The sequence below is a fragment of the Ailuropoda melanoleuca genome, chromosome 10 (genome assembly GCF_002007445.2).
Source record: "Ailuropoda melanoleuca isolate Jingjing chromosome 10, ASM200744v2, whole genome shotgun sequence".
NCBI classification, from domain to species: domain Eukaryota; kingdom Metazoa; phylum Chordata; class Mammalia; order Carnivora; family Ursidae; genus Ailuropoda; species Ailuropoda melanoleuca.
The window spans coordinates 16,473,826-16,479,330 of NC_048227.1; the positions used below are offsets into that span (position 1 = coordinate 16,473,826).

General features: G+C 50.1%; 1 protein-coding gene across 2 annotated transcripts in view; it reads left to right on the plus strand.

Moving 5' to 3' along the window:
- The window catches only part of LOC117795030 (zymogen granule membrane protein 16-like), a 14,670-nt gene that overhangs the window by 3,886 nt on the left and 5,279 nt on the right, over positions 1 to 5,505 (plus strand). The window lies entirely within an intron of this gene.

The window sequence follows — 5,505 nt, forward strand, 5'->3', positions numbered from 1 at the left end:
GACAGAGATAGAGACAGCCAGCGAGAGAGGGAACACAAGCAGGGGGAGTGGGAGAGGAAGAAGCAGGCTCATAGCAGAGGAGCCTGATGTGGGGCTCGGATCCCATAACGCCAGGATCACGCCCTGAGCCGAAGGCAGACGCTTAACCGCTGTGCCACCCAGGCGCCCCGGGTGTGGAGATTATTTAAACAAACAAACAAAAACTTTTAAAAAATTAAATAAGTTTTTTAGAAAGGGGGGGCAGGGCCTGGCTGGCCTAGTTGGTGGAGCATATGACTCTTGATCTCGGGGTTGCGAATTCAAGCCCTGCATTGGGTGTAGAGATTACTTTAAAAAAAATCTTAAAAGATGAAAATAAAATTTATTTAGTTTTTTTTATTTTTATTTTTTAAGATTTTATGTATTTATTTGACAGAGAGAGAAAGCGCACAAGCAGGGGGAGCAGCAGAGGGAAAGGGAGAAGCAGGCTCCCCGATGAGCAGGGAGCCTGATGTGGGGCTGGATCCCACGACTCTGAGATCATGACCTGAGCGGAAGGCAGACGCTTCACCGACTGAGCCACCCAGACACCCCAAAAATTTTTTAAAAAGGGACAGAGCTCCCACCTGGCTTGGGCTTGCTATCTATGTATCATCTATCTATCTATCTGTCTATATCTCAGTGCTCCCTCTTGCAACCCACTCGCCACGAGTGAGGAAGCCCAAGACACATGTAGGTGCCCTGGTCCAAGGGCACAGTCCTTCCCAGCTACAGTCCCAATGACAGCCAACATCAGCCACCCACCTGTAAGTGAGCCTCTGCTCAGTTGACTCTCGCCCAGCCTTCACTCCTCCCAACGTGCAGCCTACACGAGCACTCCCCACTGCACCGTCTTTAAGACAGATTTATGAGAAAAGTCAGTATCACTGCCTTAGGGCACTACGTTTCGGGGAGAGCCGTAACCCCGGAGCAGGTAACTGGACGGCTCTCTGGCAGGGCTCTCACCGGATGAGTAAGGACCACGCTCCAGAGTCACCCGTGGGGCCTTCTCCAGCGCTCTCTTTCTCCCTCCGCCCCCCCTTCTCTTCTGCTGTTTGAGGGCCCGAGCTGGGGGGAGTGAGAACAGCAGCACGGAGGTGGGTTAGGAAATGCCACAAGGGATTCAGATCCGCCCTCCCGCTCCCTGAGATCCACTAGACCTGTGCAATCCAGTAGTCATCAGCCACATGCGGTTCTCCAAATTCAATTTAATTCAAATAAACTAAAACACTCAGTGCTTCAGTCTCACTAATTGCATTTCAGGCGCTCCATAGGCGCCTGCAGCTGGTCTTGGCCGCCCACCGGGCAGCAAGGCGATGGAACGCCCCGCCCCCCCCAGAGAGCGCTGTTGGACAGTGAGCGCTGCCCTTGAACAGCGCTGCCCTTGAACCGCGCTGCCCTTGAACCTCACTGCCCAGAGCGGCCTGAGGGCCCGCGAGGGCAGCATCTCCTGGGAGTGCCTTGGCGTGCAATCTCAGGCTCGGCCCAGACTTGGTGAATCAGAGGTTCCAGGTGATGCGGGGATGACAGCACCGGGCAGAACCTCACGACCTTGGCTGGACATCAGAAGCACCTGGGAAGGGTTTTTTAAAAAGCTTCACTCGATGGGGGCGCCTGGGTGGCTCCGTGGGTGAAGCCTCTGCCTTCCGCTCAGGTCATGATCCCAGGGTCCTGGGATCGAGTCCCGAGTCAGGCTCCCTGCTCAGCGGGGAGCCTGCTTCTCCCTCTCCCTCTGCTGCTCCCCTGCTTGTGCTCTCTCTCAAATAAATAAATAAAGAAAATCTTAAAAAAGAAGAAGTTCAGCTTCAGCAGATGAAGGAGCCTGCAGTCAACCTTGAGCTTCTTCCGACCAGATGGAATTAAACTATGTTCCCTGCTCTGTGTTCTCTGAAAAGCATAACCCCAGTTGGTGAAAGCACAGAAGCAGACAGCAGATAGCTGGAATACTCTTGGAAACTGAGGCTTAGAAAGGTTGCAGTAGCCCATCTGGGGTGACCCACCACCCCAATTGTGTTTGGACCATCCTGGTTTTAGGAACGCATGTATTTTATTTTATTTATTTAAGATTGTATTTATTTGACAGAGTGAGTGAGAGAGAGAGCATGAACGGGGGTGGGAGGAACAGAGAAAGATGGAGAAGCAGATTCCCTGCCTAGTGGGGAGCTGGACATGGGGCTCGATCCAAGGACTCTGGGATCATGATCCCAGCCGAAGGCAGACGCTTAACTGACTGAGCCACCTGGCACTCCTGTATTTATTTATTTATGTAATTTAAGCTCTATGCCCAAAGTGGGGCTTGAACTCGTAACTCCAAGATCAGGAGTTGCACACTCTACCGACTGAGCCAGATAGGCAGCCCAGGACCATCCTGGTTTTAGCACCCGAAGTTCCACATCCCAGAAAACCCTTTAATTCTGGGCCAACTGAGAAAGTTGGTCAACGTCATCCAAAGTCATACCACTCAAGGGCCGGAGCTGAATCGGAGCCCAGATCTGACCCTCTCCAACCTCCTTCTCCTGCTGAATGAATGACTTACTGAGTAGGTCAATCACAGGACACAGCCAGAGCTTAAACAAGAGAGTCCAGGTACTTCCTGTAGTTTTCCCTTCACCATCGCCCACTCTGCAGTGGGGCCTACCCTGACGACAGTCCAAGCCCTCACCCAGGGCCATCTTGCTGCCAGCCGGGAATAAAGACAGGGCTGAGCTCAGGAGCGTTACATCACTGCTCAGAGCCTGTCGGTTCGAACTTACCGGCTGCTCAGGATCCCAAGAGTCAGAGATTCCAACCTTGGGAGCTGTGAAAAATGACAAGATTGGGGGTGCCTGCCTGGCTCAGTCAGAGAAGGGTGCGACTCTTGATCTCTCCGTCATGAGTTAGAGCCCCATGTTGGGTGTAAAGATCATTTATATAAATAAACTGGTAAAAAGTGATAAAAATGAATTAGGAGGTTCCAAGTGCCACCTCTTTGGGGGAAATCTGGGGAACCTGGGTTTTGGAACCAGTCAGCCCTAGGATTAAATCAGAGATTCCTGGCTCAACAGCGATGAGACCCTTGGCAATCTATTTGGTTTCCATTTTTCCCGAATTCCCAGCTTGAGGGGCTGTTAGGGGGTAAGAGCAGATAGTTGATATAAAGCACCTCCTAAAAGTAGGCGCTCAGCACTTCGTCCCCTTCCATCTTGATCTAATGTTGCTTCTCATCTCTGAAAGACCATCTACCCTCACAGTCGAGACCCGCTTTAAATCTCATTACGACTCAGGATTATTCTATACCGCCCATCAGATTCCCTGGTCTCTGAGCCTCCCCTTCCCCGACTCCACCTGCAGCTCCGTCCTATTGATTCTCTACTTGGAGCCCACATCCTGGAGTCCCTCCCTGACCAGCCCTCCCTTATCTCAGTCCACTTCCTCTATGACCTTGACTCCGAGAGATCATCCGGTCTCTGGCACTTGCCAGCTTTGTCCTCTGCCACACCTTCCTCTTTGTCCTCTGCCACACCTTCCTCCTAAATCTTCTGCCTTTGGATCAATACAACCGCCCTCCTTTTGTCCTGTTACCAGATTAGTGAGCCCCGTTGGAGAAAATCACGCGACTTGCCACACCAGTGCCCCCTCATTCCACCTGGTCCCTCAGCCACGCTGTCCTGTAAATCTGGGCAATGCTCTTCTTTCCCTTCCCTACAGCTGCTCTTCCAGACCTCTCACAGCTTCCCTAAGGAACTTGGCCCAACCTCAACTCTTGCCATCCGCAGATCGGCTTTCCCTCTTGTGCAGAAAGGTGACGGCTTCGGCGGGAGCTCCCGCTCACTTCCTTGTTCATTCTCAGCCCCTGAGACTGGGGTTGGCCCCTTTGGCTCCTTATCCCCACCCCAAAAAAGAGAGGTTAGCAATCATGAACGCCATGCTCACTCTTGGCTCTGTTCACGGCTTGCCTGGGGATTCTTACCGGCTTCCTGCAGTCCCTGTGAACCCGATCTGCCGTGACAACATCTTTCCCCCGTGTAGGATGACGATGTGTCCCACTTTGTCCCCTGTGCTGATTTTCCTACCTCGTTTCCATGTCTCCACTCCTTAAACGCTACTCCTCTGGACTGTGCGCCTTCGATGTGCCTAGCAATTTTCTAAGAACTATCCTTCTCTTTTTCTAAGTAATGTCTACCCAAAATGAGGCTCAGAGCCACAACCCCGAGATGCTCCCCAGACTGAGCCAGCCAGGTGGCCCTGACTAAGCACGTTGGTATGTCTCATTTAATCCTCTAAAATAAGCCCTGCAGTGGACCTTATCCTTCCTTCTCTCATCAGGACACTGAGATGCAGAGACTTGTGAGTAATTTGCCCAAGGAAAGGGCAAGTGACTTTAACGTGAGTCGTTCAAATCAACTTACAGAAAATTCTGTCTTTGAGGGGCACCTGCCTGTCTCAGTCAGAAGAGCATGTGACCCTTGATCTCGGGATCGTGAGTTCAAGCCCCGTGTAGGATGTAGAGATGACTAAAAAAATGAACTTAAAAAAAAAAGTTTCTTTCAAGTTTTATCAAGCATTTGATAAAGATCTCCAGGATCTGAACTAAGCTAAACCATAAAATAAAGGTAACCAGAGCCGAGAAAGACAGGGGCTGCCCTCATCAACTTTATCTGAAAGAGACATAAAAAGAAAGGCCATGGGACTCCTGGGTGGCTCAGTTGGTTAAGTGTCTGCCTTTGGCTCAGGTCATGATCCCAGCAGTCCCTGGATCCAGCCCTACATTGGGCTCCTTGCTCAGTGGGGAGCCGGCTTCCCCCCCTGCTTATGCTCTTTCTCTCTAACAAATAAATAAATAAAATCTTAAAAAGAAAAAAAAAGGCCGTGTTTTGTGAGAATTAAAGAGAGAGAAAAGGGGCGCCTAGGTGGCGCAGTCGTTAAGCGTCTGCCTTCGGCTCAGGGCGTGATCCCGGGCGTTCCGGGATCGAGCCCCGCATCAGGCTTCTCCACTGGGAGTCAGCTTCTTCCTCTCCCACTCCCCNGGGGCAGGGGCCAAGCTTTAGGACTTGTCTCCTTCTAATACAACATTCTGTCCAGGAATTCCTGGTCCATCACTAGGTTTCCGACTTCAAAATATGATTAACTTGTTTTGCAACATATACACCAGTCCAGTCATTATGTTGTATACCTGAAACTGATAATGTTACATGTCAATTACATGTCACAAAAAAAATGACCAACATATGCTTCTCTACCTGAGTGGGTTTCTGGAGCTGCTCTGGTTACTACCCTAGAAGTGTCCCAACCCGCTTCTAGCCTGGCTGTTTTGGGCTGTGTTGGTATACAGAGACTCTTAGCCCTTTGAGAGAGGTAAGAGAGGTAAAGTTTATTTTTTTAATTTTTTATTTTTTTAAAGATTTTATTTANAAGAGAGGTAAAGTTTATTTTTTTAATTTTTTATTTTTTTAAAGATTTTATTTATTTATTTGACAGAGATAGAGACAGCCAGAGAGAGAGGGAACA